This window comes from Acinonyx jubatus, chromosome C2 (genome assembly GCF_027475565.1).
Source record: "Acinonyx jubatus isolate Ajub_Pintada_27869175 chromosome C2, VMU_Ajub_asm_v1.0, whole genome shotgun sequence".
Classification (NCBI taxonomy): domain Eukaryota; kingdom Metazoa; phylum Chordata; class Mammalia; order Carnivora; family Felidae; genus Acinonyx; species Acinonyx jubatus.
Window position 1 is genome coordinate 104,772,734 of NC_069384.1, and position 18,161 is coordinate 104,790,894.

An 18,161-nucleotide genomic window follows, 5' to 3' on the forward strand; every position below is an offset into this window, starting at 1 on the left:
TTTAAAAAAAACAAACATGCTCTTCAGTGTTTCTGCTGCATATATTTTTTCCTATGCAAAATCAACATATTCTTTATAAGTATAAAACCTGGCTTAAAAGGTGAGTTTTACAAAATACATACCACATACGTAACTATTTTTCTTCAAAGTTTTATTTTTCATCACCATCAATATTGACACTTTCTTAAAATATAAAACTTATATAATGGTATTTTGAAGCGCTATATCCAATTACATAGACATCTGTTTCCATTTACAAGGTTTAATACATACTTAGACTGCATTTAAAGTCATGAAATATTAAAACTTTTACGCCACTCTGTATCATTTCAAGAATCTATTAAATTAGATAATAAAAACAAACCACCAGTAACTCTAAAGACTTTTACTTCATTTACACTTTATTCTCCCTGGTAGAAGTACAAGGATAATAGAAATTCCATTTAAATTCAATTTTGGTTATATGTGTAATTGTAGATATACCCCTTGAGTCATGTAAAATGCTCAGCTTATGTTTCTTTCAAATTATCCCGCTCAGATTCACATTCTACTCCTTACAACCATCTTCAATATGTATTAGCCGAGCTCATTAGACTGAAATTTAATAATGCAAACATCAGGTGGATTTCAAGAACTTCCATTAACAACGTAAGATGGATTGCTTATATATAGCTCTTGGGCCAACTGGGCACAATTTAAATTCAATAAACTACCCTGCCTAAATCTGATTTATCTATTTCACTATGCCAGTTTGTCCTTTCTTACTGATTTGTTGCTATACATGGACAATTCATTGGAATACTGTTATATATATATATATATATATATATATACATGTATATATATATATATGTGTGTATATATATATATATATACACACACATATATATATATTTTTAAACTTCAAATGGCTTTTGTGCTGTGGTTAAATATTTTATGTACTGGAGTTTCATGCTGTCAATCAAGATTTCCAAGTGCGTGCGTGCGTGCGTGTGTGTGTGTGTGTGTGTGTGTGTTGTTTGTGTGTGTATAAATAAAAAACCCTTTGAATTATGTCAAAATGGCATAGATAATAATTAATTTTAAAAAGCACACATTTGAAAATTTTATCAATAATCAATGTGCTCTCTACAAATAATCTGAATGAATTCACTCGAAGAAAATTTATTTATTCAAATTGAGTCATTAGGATAAACCCCTCGTTGATTATTAAGGTAATTTGGAAGAAACTTTTTTTTCTTTCCGACTGCTTTCTGATTTTATTTAAATGTGAATAGGGAAGCATGTATAGTCATTCATACATGATTTAGTTTCCCCTAAAATTTTTTATATTTTCTAAAAGGGGTCAATCCCACTTTACAGATGAGGATACTGAATCTCATTAGATGAGGATACTGAATCTCTTACCACAAAATTTGATATGATATAAGAACACAACTGTGTTGTGGTAAGTGGTAAGATGTAGTCTTATGATTCATGATCATTCCCTTTGGACTTTACAGCAGGATCTACTTATAAAGCACACCATTTACCAAAATACTTAACATCTTCCACTAACCTTATACACAACTTCCAATCCCTTGACTCTTCCAAGCCCTCCAGACTTAACAGTCCTCTCTAGGCTCTGCTTCCTTCCCTACCCAAGACAACCATTTCAATTCCACCCATATAAACACTCATTGTCCTGATTCCTTTGTTGTTTTGCCAAGCTGTTATCAATACGGCTAACCACTTTTTTTTTCAATTTTTGCTTCAGAGTCTTCTTATAAAACAGTATATCAATGTTATTGGCCCAGGGCGCCTGGGTGGCTCAGTGGGTTAAGCATCTGACTTCTGCTCAGGTCATGATCTCGTGGTTTGTGAGTTCGAGGCCTGCATCGGGCTCTGTGCTGACAGCTCAGAGCCTGGAGCCTGCTTCAGATTCTGTGTCTCCCCCTCTCTCTGACCCTCCCCTGCTCACACTCTGTGTCTCTTTGTCTCTCAATAATAAATAAATTTTTTAAAAAATGTTAAAAATTAAAAAAAAAATTTTTTTTTAATTTTTTTAAATGTTTTATTTATTTTTGAGACAGGGAGAGACAGAGCATGAACAGGGGAGTGTCAGAGAGAGGGAGACACAGAATCCGAAACAGGCTCCAGGCTCTGAGCTGTCAGCACAGAGCCCGATGTGGGGCTCGAACTCACGGACCGCGAGATCATGACCTGAGCTGAAGTCGGCCGCTTAACCGACTGAGCCACCCAGGCGCCCCCCCAAAAAAATTTCTTAAAAAAATGTTATTGGCCCTACTAAAAACCAATGATCTAGAAATTAACATGGATCCTTCCATGTTGCTCATCTTTCATAACATCCATAGTTGGTTTCCATTCTCATTCTTAAAACTTACTATGCTTTCCAGGAAAAAAAACTCTTTGACCTCAGCTGCAGCAATTTCTTACTTGACATATCTCCAAAGACAAGGGAACTAAAAGCAAAAATGAACTATTGGGACCTCATCAAGATAAAAAGCTTCTGCACTGCAAAGGAAACAATCAACAAAACTAAAAGGCAATCGACAGAATGGGAAAAGATATTTGCAAATGGCATATCCACACCCAAAAAAACAAATAATCCAATGAAGAAATGGGCAGAAGACATGAATAGACATTTCTCTAAAGAAGATATCCAGATGGCCAACAGGCACATGAAGAGATGTTCAACATCGCTCCTCATCAAGGAAATACAAGTCAAAACCACACTGAGATACCACCTCATGCCAGTCAGAGTGGCTAAAATGAACAAATCAGGAGACTATAGATGCTGGAGAGGATGTGGAGAAACGGAACCCTCTTGCACTGTTGGTGGGAATGCAAACTGGTGTAGCTGCTCTGGAAAACAGTGTGGAGGTTCCTCAAAAAATTGAACATAGATCTACCCTATGACTCAGCGATAGCACTGCTAGGAATTTACCCAAGAGATACAGGAGTGCTGATGCGTAGGGGCACTTGTACCCCAATGTTTACAGCAGCACTTTCAAGAATAGCCAAATTATGGAAAGAGCCTAAATGTCCGTCTACTGACGAATGGGTAAAGAAGATGCGATTTATATATACAATGGAATACTACTTGGCAATGAGAAAGAATGAAATCTGGCCATTTGCAGCAACTGGCAAATTGCTGGAGTGGATAGAACTGGAGGGTATTATGCTAAGTGAAATAAGTCAGACAGAGAAAGACAGATACCATATTTTTTCACTCATATGTGGATCCTGAGAAATTTAACAGAAGACCATGGGAGAGGGGGAAAAAAAGTTACAGAGTGGGAGGGAGGCAAACCATAAGAGACTCTTAAAAACTGAGAATAAACTGAGGGTTGATGGGGGGTGGGAGGGAGGGGAAAGTGGGTGATGGGCATTGAGTAGAGCACCTGTTGGGATGAGCACTGGGTGTTGTATGGAAACCAATTTGACAATAAATTATATTTAATAAACAACTTGCTATGCTTTCTCCACAACTGCCAATAACCTCATCCTGGCTTCTCTGACTCCCTTTTATTTTTTCAGCCTCACTCCCATTCACTTGCAAACTTTTACGTTCATCAATCCTTACCTCTTTTTCCTTGTTTCAGAAAGCAAATTCATTTACTTGTGCTTTAGAACTTAAACCTTTCCATATCTTTTAAGGTTCTTTCTATTTCTTAAGGTTCAAACTCACTCTTTATCTTTAAACTATAAATACATTCAAGTCTCACAAATCCTGTACAATATTTACTCTTTTTTCAACCAACTTACTGCTTTCTCTCGTTCCTATTAGATTTTGCCCCATAGCTTTTGCAAAATGGCCCCTAAAAATTTCTGCAATAGTCAAATTTAATGGTTATCTCAGTTTTGTCCTGTTACAGTCTCCACTTTTTAAAAAACTGCTAACCAACCACATCTCTATCAAAATGATCTCCTAACTCTAACAAGTCTTTGTCAACCTTTTTTGGCTGTGGTCTCTTTTACCCATTTTTTACTTCTTGGAGTTCTGCTCTTAGGCAGTCTATATAGAAGATCTAAAATGTAACCCATATGTCTATCATAGCTCTAGTTCTGGACCCTCTCCTGATCATGAAAACTCTTTTTCTGATTACTTCCACATAGATAGCTCCCCATAGATATTTCAAAATCATGTACATGAATAAACTCATAACCTTTCCCTCGAACCTGATCCTCTTTCCTTGGTATTTCCTGTTTTCTCTCAGGTTGGACATCTTTGTGACATCCTCCTCCAAATCTTATTCTCATGCAGTACATCTGATTGGCTAGGAGTTCCATCAGCTTCTACTCCACACATTATCTCTAGAATCCATCTAGTCTTTTGTATTTTCATTGCCAATATTCACGTTCAGGGCCTTAAGTCTTTTCACTTTAAGAAAGGAGTTCCTTTTGATCTCTGTATTTTTAATCCTATTCCCTACAATGAATCCTCTATATTACCACCAGGGCAAGGAACATGTTCATTGTTTTGTATTCCCAGCAACAAGTACAGAATCTAGAACATAGATATGTTCAATAATTAAGTGAATGAATGTACCATTCTAAAACACATATATGATAATGCCACTCCCTGCTAAAACTATCTCCAAAGGTGCCCTGTTGCATATATGCATGCACAAATCCAATTTCCTTATTATGCCATCTAAAGCCATTCACAGTCTGATCTCAATGTAACTTTCTAGCCTCATCATTCACCACTCCCCCTTCATCGCCTCAGGAATGCATGGCCTTGCTGGGCCATACTGCCTTTTGTTTGTATTGCCATGCTTTTGTTCTTGCTGGTTGCCCACCTCACCTTCTAGCTGAGAAAACCTTATCAGAAAGTTTTAGTCAAATGTCACTCTCTCTATGAAACCTTCTCTGATCAATATCCCTTGTTTCCAAGTGGACCTGGTGGCTCCCTCCTTTCTTCTTGGGCATTTTAATAACTTCCTTATGGAATGTACAAAATACTTTATTCCTTCATTAGAAGAAATATCCAACTCTTTGAGAGGAGGGCACATAGTAGGTGTGGCAGAAATTGTCGACATTCTCTTCTTCTTAAGTCTTTAGCCAACCTACATTTTCTAGTCCCCTTGAAGTTAAGTGTGGCCATTTACCTGAATTCAAGCCAAGGAATGTGAGCATAAGTGATATGTATCATGTTTCCATACCCAGCCTATATAAAATTCCCACACAATCCTACTTCTCTTTGTCTATCCATTTGCTGAACAGAGGACCCACAGAGCATAAACCCCCAGATAAAGATCTGGGTATGAATTTCTGCAGAAAGTAGTGCTTTCCTGTAGACTTTCATTACACTGCGATATGAGCACAAAACAAGTTTATATTGTTCTAAAGGAGCTGAAATTTTGGAGTTGTTTATTAGAGCACTTTGTACATCTTATCCAGTACACTGTTTGTTAAATATTTTCTAAACAAATACTTACCAGGATTTTGAAAATCAACACAAATATTATGCTGATTCTTCTAAAGTGAAGCCTCCTTTCAGAAAAGAGGTCCACTATGGCTCTTCATTTGAATGATGAAGATCAGAAGAGCGGCTGCAGAGGTGGTACGGGGAAATTGTTCAGTATGTATAGTTAACAGCATATTACTAGAATTTATTCTCATCTTTACTAATTTTACACAAAAATCCACAGGGATATAGCTTTTCAGATCATTGCAGCTATTTGCTTAAGTTAGATTTTAAATGATTTGGGAAGGTAGTTTATGTACTCTACATGAGGAAATCAATTGACTCAAGAACTGGAAAAGACTGACAGGGTATTTAACTCATCCACTACTTTCAGGAAGGACTATATTAATATTCCCAGAGAAAATCTTTTTGTAAAAAAGTGTAACAACCTTCACTTGGAAGTTCTTCTCTACATGTAGCTCAATCTCTGACACAGCACCATCATGAATAGACCAGAAATGGCGAAGAATTCTTGTAAAACAGAAAGCAGATGGGATCAGATCTATGGAAAATGGTTAGAGGAAACCACAGCCCAATCATATTTAGAAGACTATACAAACATGGGTGCAGTTGTAAGGGTACTTGCATTTTAAAGTCAGTGGAGACCAAGTATAGGTGGTAGGACTGAGGCAAATGTCAAATGGGGAATGATTAGAGCAGCTGAACAATGGCAATGTACCCTCAGTGTGGTAAGTAGGGGTATGGGTAGTGTTTGACCACAGGTTGAAACAATGAGTGTAGGAGGTACCAGGCCCAGTGAGGCAAGAGCTGGTTAACTACTAACCCCTATAAAAGGAATGACAAGCTACTAATGGTCATTCCTAGCAACACATCTTGCCCCCTGACACAAACAATGGAGGGTTGAAATGGCAGGATTACAGGTAATGTGGAATATAAAGATGAATGGCCAACTTAGAATTACCGGACATTTGAAGAAAACCAATCCCTTGAAAGACAAAACAAGCAAAAACAATACAACCCACAAGAATGCTCTAAAAATATTAAGCAGAGGAATTAAAGTTAATAAAGCCAACAAAACTTTTTTGGAATCAGTGTAAATAATATCCTTAAAGTGATCTGGGAAGATATTGATTGCATCTTGGAAATTCAATTTTGATCACTGAAATAGAACTCTATACATTAAATGAATCGCAGAATGAATATAGCTGAAGACTAAATGAGTATGTTAGGGGATCTTAGCAAGGAATTTTCCCTGAATGTAGTAGAAAGGAACTAAGAGATATAAAAAGAAATTAAGAGGTATCATCATCATCATCATCATCATCATCATCATGGTTACCATTTACTGAAAGCTTACTAGGTGACTTTGTGTTTGTACATGTGTGTGTATTTCACTTAATTCTCAAATTGGTTCTATCCTCACTTTACAGACCAGGAAGCTGAAGTATAGAGAAGTAAAATGACTTTTTCAAGGTCACAGAAATAGAAGCACAGAAGAAAGACCCATATGTTCCAACATCTATCTAAGAAAATATTGTGAAATACTATAAAGCAATTAAAAGAATGAGATAGACTTGTATGTATGGAAAGATCTTCAAGACAGATTTTTTTTTTAAAGCAGGCTCAATAACAACATATACCATGATTCAATATACTAAACAAAATAAAGTACATGAAAATATATGTAAACACACAAAAGGAGACAGGAACTATGAATGAAAAAACTCCTAATTTATTTCTCTACGCTCAATTGTGGCAGAGCAGGGCTTCTACCCAAATCCAACAGGTGTGTTCTTTACATTATTATATTACCTTTATTTTAAAAGTACATATGTACTCTGTTATTTCACCTACAAAGTTAAGAAAATTAGTCTCTCAAGACACTAAAATTTTGTGATGCTCTACTGTAAGTTTTGGAGCCCAGAGAGAAATGTTTTAATGAATTGTAAGTAAGACATCTAGCAAAATATATTTCTGCTTACTTTAGTTTTTTATAATTCTTAATGCTTTTCACACTAACCCTAAGAAAAGGACTGAGACACTAAAGTATTTCACAGGCACTGCTGTGTCAAAATATTCACGTGATGACTGTAAAACAGGGTGACTTGTAATCAGGATACTAGTATTGTATCCAGCATTGCCCATCCCATTCTTCACATGTGTGTGGACTTTGTTCGATCAGTCACCAAAATACATTTAAGAAATTTTTCTGATATTCTTTCCTACTACATTTACCATGAATGGCACATGTTTATTCACTTTAAATGTTGTCATATGCTTTTAAAAAAATTATGAAGATAAACAATATAAACAATAAAGTATCATTTCCCAAGGAATTCTGAGGATTTTACCTAGATAAGTTATTACTATGTTTTTTATTGATGAAGAAATAAAAAGCCCAAGAAAGTTAAATAATTAGCCAGAAGTCAGAATAATGAAGATATAGAAGCTGTGAATTCCACTTTAATGCTTTTTTTTTAAGCCTATTTCTTACCTATTTATTCACTTGGAAGCAAACAGGAACCAAAATCAGAGTATAACAAACTGCTTCCATGCATAAGTTGCTGTTTATGTAGAAACTTTTATCTGAAGATACTTTACTCAAAATCACATGGAAAATCTGAAGAGGCCTCTACCAACTATTATTACATGCTTACTTATTTTATATATTTAAGGTGGCATTTAAAAATGTATCTAGTGAGCTTCTTGTCATAGTACTATGTCGACAGTACTATGCTGAAATTCATAAGTATTTGTGTCTGAAGGAAAATTTCTGAGATTCTCTTCTTTCTGAGATTCTTTTCCCAAAATACAGTAGCTCATCTAAAGTAGTACAGTGAACAAACAGTGGTTAACTGTAGTTCTGATTCCAAAGTATTACACACTACCATTCTTCAACAGTAACTGTGTCTCTGAAAAATACCACTGCAGTGAACTATGGAACTATGTAAGAAAATGCCTGAATAAAAAGCATTACTAATTTTCATGCTATGTGTCTGGGAGAGCAACAATTAGCAAAGAGCAAAAGTGATATTTGCATTTAGGATTTAATTTTCTTTGAACTTTCATGTTGAGGTTTAAGGCAGTTTTCATCTTAACCTAGAGAAGAAAAACCACCTGATTGTGCAGTTTTAGCTCATCTGTGCCAGGGTCTCTTTTGAGAATTTAATAAGCATCTGCTGGAAGAGGTACAAAGGTGCAAATACTGAATAAGTTTTTTTTCAAATCTAGCAGCCTATCTGGTAGCAAGCATTACTACTTTGTGATATTTTTAAGGCTTCAACAAGTTGAAAAAAGTGTCGTTGTTAGTAGAAAAAACAACTGTTAGTTACTAGCATCTAAAAAACAGGTAGTGGTCTGTGTTACATAGGAAGAAATTTATAAAGATATGTGACAAGTGACATGATTTTGGATCAAGGATGGTGTACATGTTTCAAAGCAAACAATTATAGATTTAACAAGCTGGTTGATAAAATAATGAAAACTTAGATTTCAAGGAAATGAAGTTACTAGAAATATCAGAATTGCAAAAGCCTGATTTTTATTTATATATTTAAAAACAGCAAACTCCAGAGATTTCTAAAGGTCTAGATATGAACTTAAAACTAGCAATGAGCAAAAAATTTAGATAATACTAAACTTGTTATTAGAGAAGAAACATCTAAGAACAACTTTCAGAGGGAAAAAATATATAATATGAAAAATGTAATGTTAAAAAATCCTAATAGGCCATGATCTCAGATAGTTTTGCTGGGTTTTACTTACAGTTTTTGTACTTATCCAGACCTCACCACAGTAGAAAACCTAAAAACTCACTAGTTAACACTATCAAATTTATTTATAAAGTTACATATGAATGTGGCTGCTGCTTTTGCATATTGAAAAATTAAGGATGATCATAATATTACCTCACCCTGGTGCCTCCTTTGCACACGTGGCAAAGATGTGAGATCTATTCATTATAAGTTCTTACTCCTTACCAACTTGTGCCATTAGTAAATACTAGCAATACAAATGTACATGTAAAAATGTTTAATCATACCCAATGTTTGAAATGATTATTCTGACTCTACCTCAAGCACATAAAGTAGTCACTGTAACTGAAAAACTACTTTACAAACATAAAATTGTAATTATTGCATAGACACTGCAGAAAGAAAAAGAAGCCACTGTCCATTATCTGTAAGTGTTCTAAAAATACTAATTTTTGCTACATCACTTTATAGTCATGTTTGTTTTCATTATTTCCTTTATCTGTCCATTCAAAATAGATATAGAAGAAAATATAAAACAGATGACACAGAAAATTCTCCAGCAGAATACTGTACCCTAATCACTGAGCTAAGTGCTGAGGATTGAGAGATGAAGAAGTTCACATACTAGAAGGGGAAATGTAAAAACAAGCAAATACTTCTATACAGATGCTTTGGAAGTAATGAAAGGAGAGGAAATGGCCAGGAAAAGCTTCTATAAGGTGATACTTGAACTGCCTCTTATAGGATAACTGTTAGCCAGGAAGACAGGCCAATCATTTGGGTCATGAAGTGTCCACGAACCAGCACAGTTATATTTTGTTTTATTTTTTGGTTCAATCGAGTCCAGATGCGCCTTGGAATAAACAGTAGAAAGAAGCAAGCTAGGAGGTACGCTGTCACAGAATCCAAGGGACATTTGACCATGGACAGTGCTAAGTCCCCAAAGGGGACTGTCTACTGCTAGGGAGACCCGATCGATTCAAAATGACCACAAGTCAAGAATGAAGTTACACTACAAATCATATGCTGTGCAGTCAAATTCTCAGAAAATCATAAATGCCTAGAGGTATAGAACTTTAGAGATTCTCTGGCCCAGTATTATGTATAACATGTTCCATGGGATACTAATTCCTCATGATTCTCTATTTAAACAAATTCCCACAGAGGAATAAGATTGGGCAACACAACACTGACTGAACTCTCCCTCATGGAAAGTCACAATACTCATTGACAAGTTGACATATCTATGGTATTCTGTAGTTAAAATCCTGTTTAAGTTTGTTTAGTCTGTGTTTCTCAACTTATATTACCAAAGAACCATTCTTTTTTATAATATAAATAAAGAATATACTTTGGGAAGTTCTAATCTAGTCTAATGCTTTCACTAACTTGTTTTAATTTTTTCTCTAGGGGTACCTGGGTGGCTCAGTCAGGTAAGTATCTGACTTCAGCTCAGGTCATGGTCTTGCAGTCTGTGGGTTCAAGCCCCACGTCGGGCTCTGTGCTGACAGCTCAGAGCCCAGAGCCTGCTTCAGATTCCGTGTCTCCCTCTGTGGGTTCAAGCCCCACGTCGGGCTCTGTGCTGACAGCTCAGAGCCCAGAGCCTGTTTCAGATTCCGTGTCTCCCTCTCCGTCCTCTCCGTCCCCCCCACCCCCAGGTCTCTCTCTCTCTCTCTCTCTCTCAGAAATGAATAAACATAAAAAAATAAAATAAAGTTTTTTTTTCTCCCAGATTCTAAAAAGTACAAAGTTATTTCATCATTTAATTTTTTTACAACCCCCCCATTTGATATTCAGAGACAGGAACTATTACTTCCAAAGCATAATTATTCTTTTTCTTAATGTGAGTATAGTTGACACACAATGTTACATTAGTTTCAGGTGTACAACTTAGTGATTTGAAAAATTTATACATTATGCTATGTTCACAAGTATAGCTACCATCTGTCCCACTACATTGTTATTACAATTTTATTGACTGAATTATTTATGCTATACTTTTTATTCCCCTGATTACTCATTCCATAACTAGATGCCTATATCTCCCTCTCTCCTTCAGTCATTTCACCCAGCTGTCCAACCTCGTCCCCTCTGCAAACATCAGTTTGTTTTCTGTATTTATAGTTGATTCTGCCAATACATAATTATTCTGAAGTCTAGAAGTGATTTTGTATCATCTCATGCTTTAAGTTATTATATAATTCAACAGATCATTTATATTTGTTTCTATAAATTGTTAAAATAACGGTAGTAATAAATGGTGGTGATGTTGAAAAATTGTTGATTCAATGCGAATGACAAATAGGAAATTACAAAATTATATGATATGTTTTAATTCTTTCCTACTTCTTTAAGCACCAATGTGGGAATATAAGTGGAACATATTGAATGATTTGGGTTTCTTTGCTCTTACATACAATTCCCCTCTGTATACTTTGTAATAGTTCCCAAAGTAAAAGCTTTTTCTTTCACCATTTTGTCCTATGACATGTCTTCTGGATTTTCTCTTGATTCTTATACCCTTAAGTGGGTTTATAGATTATCTGAACTTGCAAGGATTACTACCTCATGTGCCCCCTCCCTTTTTTAGTGTGTGCACACGAGAGAGAGGATGTGTGCACATGCAAGTAGGGGAGAGGGGCAGTGAGAGAGGAAGAGAGAATCTTTTTCTTTTAAATTTTTTTTAATGTTTATTTTTGAGAGAGAGAGAGAGAGACAGAGAGAGACAGAGAGACAGAACATGAGTGGGGGAGGAGCAGAAAGAAAGGGGGACACAGAATCCGAAGCAGGCTTCAGGCTCTGAACTGTCAGCACAGAGCCCAGTGTGGGGCTCGAACTCATGCACCGTGAGATCATGACCTGAGCTGAAGTCAGACACTTAACCAACTGAACCACCCAGGTGCCCCGAGAAAGAGAGAATCTTAAGCAGGTTCAGGCTCCATGCCCAGCATGGAGCCCAACCTGGGGTGCAAACTGACAACTGTGTGATCATGGTGTGAGCCGAAATCAAGAGTCAGATGCTTAACTGACTGAACCACCCAGGTGCCTCTATGTGCCTCTCCTTTCTTTCTGTTGGAGAATTTTCTATGTCATTTATTAGAAGACTTCTGATGATCAGTTTCACTGAGAATGACACACTATGCCCAACAGATGTGCAGCTGTAAGCAAAATATCCAACTGCTCTTTACTTGACTAGGTATTTTCCTTCTCAATGCTCCTGGTGGAATCCATGAGCACTCCAATGGCAAAGAAAGAATCAAATAGATCTAAATACAATTTAAGAGGAAAAAGTGGATAACCAATATATTTTTTTAAATGTGTAAAGTCCTATAGCCTTCTGACCATGCTTATATTTCTCTTCCCCAGTTCTGTTGATGTCTGATGCTTACCCAACTTCCTATTCTGTAATCTGAATAAACTGCTTAGCCACAGTAATTAGGATGTCATTAACTAAAATCTAAGAATAAAAGTTAAAAAAAATTGAAAACAATCCAATAAAAACAACATGGGGATACAGAACTGCTGTGATGTCTAGTCGCAAAAAAAAAAAAAAAAAAAAAAAAGCAATACTAGATTTTTTTTCTTTTTTACAGAATGCTGATATGGAAAATAAAAATAACTTCATCATTCTGTGTTCCTTTGACTTATTGCACATCCATCAACTAGATGTCAGTTTGAAGTCAGCTGGCCACCATTATAACCCCCATTCCAAGAAAGATGTTTCAGCATTTTAGAAAAACTCTGTGTTTGGAGTTCTAGAATTATTCTCTTTGAAAAGAATCATATCGTAGACTTTGCTAAGTGATTTGTAATGCTTATTCTTTTCAGTCACTTTGAACACACTATCAATACCATATTTTTAAAGAGTAACTGAAAGTAAGCAATCCTTTTGAAAGTAAGAACCAAAGTTCAGAATTGGCAATACTTAATTATATATGCCAGAAACCAAGGATGAGATGTAATAGTTTTCCATATAAAAATTATGCCGTATTTCTTTTCTTAATTTTTACTTTATTTTTGCATTGCAAAGGGTGTTTCTTCTTTTAGAAATTAGAATTAATACATTTTTTATTTATATCATTTGTTTTCCTGGCTTCATCTCTTGAATGGGGGAAAAAACTTATGCAGGCCTACTATGTGTCTGTCACTGTGCTGAGCTAAGTATTTTCAGATATAACTGTTTCATATAATCCTCAAAAAGTTCCAATGCAAATCAATAAATGTAATCATAACAATACCAATACCAATAAAAAGAAAGATAAAAATTGCATGATCATTTCAATAGATGCAGTAAAAAAGCATTTGACAAAATACAAGATCCTTTTATGAAAAAAGCCTTAATGGACTGGTATAAAAGGAACATACCTCAACGTAAGAAAGGCCATATACATCATACCCACAGCTAACATACTCAATGGAAAAAAATGGAAAGTTTCCTCTGAGATCAGGAATAAGACAAGACTTTCACCACTTCTATTTGATTTAGTACAGAAGTCCAAGCTAGAGCAATTAGGCAAGACAAAGAAATAAAAGGTACCCAAATCAGGAAGGATGAAATGAAACTGTCACTATGTGCTGACAATATGATTTTACACAAAGAAAATTCCAAACAGTCAATTGAAAATTGATGGAATTAATCAATGATTTCAGTAAAGTGGCAGGATACAAAAATCAACTTACAGAAATCCATTATACTAATGACAAAGCATCAAAAGAAAGAAAGAAAGAAAGAAAGAAAGAAAGAAAGAAAGAAAGAAAGAAAGAAGGAAGGAAGGAAGGAAGGAAGGAAGGAAGGAAGGAAGGAAGGAAAGAAAGAAAGAAAGAAAGAAAGAAAGAAAGAAAGAAAGAAAGAAAGAAAGAAAGAAAGAAAGAAAACAATCCTATTCACAATGGCATCAAAACAATAAAATGCTTAGGAATCAATTTAACCGAAGGAGTGAAAGATCTGTGCAATCACTATAAGACTTTGCTGAAAGAAATCAAAGAAAACAAACAAATGCAAAGACATCCCGTGTTCATGAAATGGAAGAATAAATATTGCTAAAATGGACATACTGCTAGTAGCCATCTATAGATTCAATGTAATTCTCATCAAAATACCAAAGACATTCTGCACAGAAGTAGAAGAAACAATCTGAATGTTTGTGGGGAACCACAAAAAAAACCCAAACTTGACAATCCTGAGGAAAAAAGAACAAAGCCAGAGGTATCACATTTTCTGATTTCAAACTATACTACAAAGCCATACTAATAAAAATAGTATGGTACTGGCACAAAAACAAACAGACCAATGGAACAGTAAACGGAGAACCCAGAATGAAGTCCCATATATATGGTTAACTAATATTTGACAACGGAGCTAAGAACCAAATGGGGATAGGACAGTCTCTTCAACAAATGGTGCTGGGAAAACTGGAGAAACACATGCAGAACAATAATACTGGACCCCTATCTCATAGCACTCACAAAAATGAACTTGAAATGGATCAGAGACTTAAATAGAAGACCTGGTACCATAAGCTCCTAAAAGAAAATAGAGAAGCTCATTGATGTCAGTTTTGGCAATGATATTTTGGACATGATGCTAAAAGAATAAACAAAAGCAAAATTCAACAAAAGGAACTACATCAAATTCAAAACCTTCAACACAGCAAAAGAAATAATTAACAAAATGAAAAAAAAAGAAATAATTAACAAAATGAAATGACAGCCTACAGAATGGAAGAAAAGTTTTGTAAACCATATACCAGATAAAGGGTTAATATCCATAATATATAAAGAACACAACTTAATAACAAAAACAAACAATAGGACTTTAAAATGGGCAGAAGAACTAAACAAACATCTTCCCAAAGAGTACATCAAACCGTGAACAGCACATGAAAAGATGCTCAACATCACTAATTATCAAGGAGAAGCAAATCAAAACCACAATGAGATATTCATCTCATACCTGTTAGAATGGCTATCATCAAGATGACAGGAGAAAACAAGCTCTGGCAAGGATGTGGTGAAGAGGGAACCTTTATACACTGTTGGTGGGAATGTAAATTAGTACAACCACTATGGAAAACGATATGGACATTCCTCAAAAAAATTAAAAATAGATCTACCATATGACCCAGCAATTCCATTTCTGGCTATATTGCCAAAAAAATGAAAACAAGATTTTGACAAAAGATATGTACACACACATTTATTACAGAATTATTGACAACAGTCAAGATATGTAAACAGCCCAGCTGCCTATCAATGGATAAATGGGAAAAAAATGTGGGATATACAGAATGGAATATTACTCAGCCATGAGAAAGGAGGCTATCCTGCCATTTGTGACAACATATATAAGCCTATCATGCTAAGTGAGTTAAGTCAGACAAAGACAAGTAATATACGATATCACTGATATGTTAAATCTAAAAAAGTCAAACTTGTAAAAACCACAGAATAAAATAGTGGTTACTAGTGGTTACCAGGGGATGGGGGGATTGAGGGATAGGACTGATGGTATTTAAGTGCACAAACTTTAAACCAGTAAATGAGCCACAGAAATCTAATGCACAGTATAATGAATGCAGACAATGATATTGTACTATAATGGTAGAAGGGATAAATATTACTTCAGCAGCAATACTATTGCAATATATATATCTTAAATTTACAAAATGTAACATGTCAAATTTATAAAAAAAAAAATAAGTTTCAAAGAGGCTTAATAAATTGTTCAAGATTACATACCTAATAAATGAGTCAAGAATTATAACAGGTCTGTCTGTTCTTCTTTTCATTATGCTATAATGACTTTTAAAAAACTGAGTGGAAATAACTTGTATTATACAAAGCTAATTCTACTAGTGCTTCTAAATAAAGGATAATTTTTTAAGTTAAAATTTAATTATTAAGTCAAAAGGTCATAAATGAAATGCCATTGTAAAATAAGTATGAGAGTAAATAATTTGGTGTGAAATTGCCCTGTTATTAATAAATATTGTGAAGTTGATTGCTTTCTTTCAGAAACATGAAATGTTCAATATTTAAGTACACGCCATGATTTTAGTTGCCTCAACTTGAGAGACTCATCATTTAAGTCTGAGGCCAATAGCTGGATTTCAGTGCTTTATGTATTAAAGCATACATACATCTCTACACTAAAAATGCTAACACCTCTGATAAAATGCAGACTTCCACTGCTGAGTCCACAAATTTTTCCCAAAGGAGCTTTATGCCATGTCCTGATTCAACCCTGTTAAAAGTATGTTTTAAATGTACTTTCTATATACCACATTCTAATAGAGGGAGTGGACTCTACTCCCTACTAATTGGGATGCCCCTACTATGCTAAAGAATACTGCAAATACAATTCAAAATTAATAATGCAGGCTTTGTTGGATGACAAACTGAAGCACCCTGGAGGTGTGACCTGCTTTTGGAACGATCTCTGAGAGTTCTACTCCCCCAGATCTGTGAAAATTAGGCACATAATGAAACTGTTGCATTTACTCTCCAGAGTGAACTGTAAACTGGACCAAAGCATGACCTTTTGCCAGCCTACTAATGAAGAGGCATACATTTTTCTCTTATATGATAGGTGAATTGTTAAGGTAGAAGAGACAAGGGAAGAAAATTGTATCCCTTAAAAATCATAGTCACGATCTATACCACTTCTCAGGCAACTGAATTCAGTACCAAACAAAACAACTGAATATAAACAAGTTGAGAATCACAGAAATAATAAGCCAGAATTTTCCTGGATTGTAAATGAATAAGAAATGTATGAAATATATAAGAAATTTAAGATCTATGTAAGAAATTTCAAGAGCCATTTGTATAATAGGCACGTTTTTTACTAGTAAGTCTATATCCTTCATTAATAAAGCACACTATGTATAAAAACATATAGGCCTCAGAATTCGTTAAATTGTTTTGATGATGAAAAGACATTTATACTCACATTTTTATAGGCAATAAAAAATAAATATATCAAACAGAAGAAATTCATATATTTAGGAAAACAGAAATACAGTATTCTTTAAAAATTTTTCTCTTCTTTCAATTTTATATGGCAGTTTTGAAACAAGAGAAATACTTCCAACATCATAATATAAAAGGAGAATCAAAGAAAATTATATACTGAAGATCTTAGTTATAGCCATTTAACAGGTTATGATGGTGAGAATTTGTTCTCCAAACTTGGAATTCTGTTTCTAAAAAGATACAACTAGTGATTTTCTAGTCCCACTATTAATCATTATCAATATTTTACCATCTCTCTTTTGTTGCTAGATATTTTCAAAGTAGGCATTAATTGTATTTTTATTGAAGGCAGTGGTCCTGAAACTTTAGCATGTATCAGCATCACATGGGAAGTTTGTTAAAACATAGATTCCTGGCCAAAAGTGGGTTGAGATTGCGCATTTTAAAAATCTCATCATAACTTTTATTTATAAATACAGAATTTAAATTATTTTTATACCAATATGATTTTTTGTTGTTGTTGTTGGATCCAATGGGTTACTTTATAAAATGCTTTAAGCTTATAAACTATTTTGTATTCTTTACTTATACTGAGGTCTAATTTAATTTCATTCTGAATAAAGAATGTAGTATAAGTGACAATTTTTGATATGTTTCAATTTGCTTTATTAACTAGTATATGGTCAATTTTGTAAATGTTCAATCAATACTTGAAAAGTATATATTCCCTATATCTTGAGTTGAGGGTCTTGTATAGGAAAACAGAAATACAGTATTCTTTTGAAATTTTTCTCTTCTTTCAATTCTGTATGGCAGTTTGGAAACAAGAGAAATACTTCCAACATCACAATATGAAAGGAGAATCAAAGAAAATTATATAGTGAAGATCTTAGCTATAGTCATTTAATAGGCTATGATGGTGAGAATTTGTCCTCTAAACGTGGAATTCTGTTCACCAGGCCAAATCTATTTGTTTTAGCTTTAATACATTTCCATCT

The 18,161-nt window shown here is 34.6% G+C and overlaps 1 protein-coding gene across 1 annotated transcript in view; it reads right to left on the minus strand.

Annotated features, from left to right (window-relative positions):
- Positions 1 to 18,161, minus strand: part of RSRC1 (arginine and serine rich coiled-coil 1) — a 414,930-nt gene that overhangs the window by 74,021 nt on the left and 322,748 nt on the right. The gene's annotated exons all lie outside the window — the stretch shown is intronic.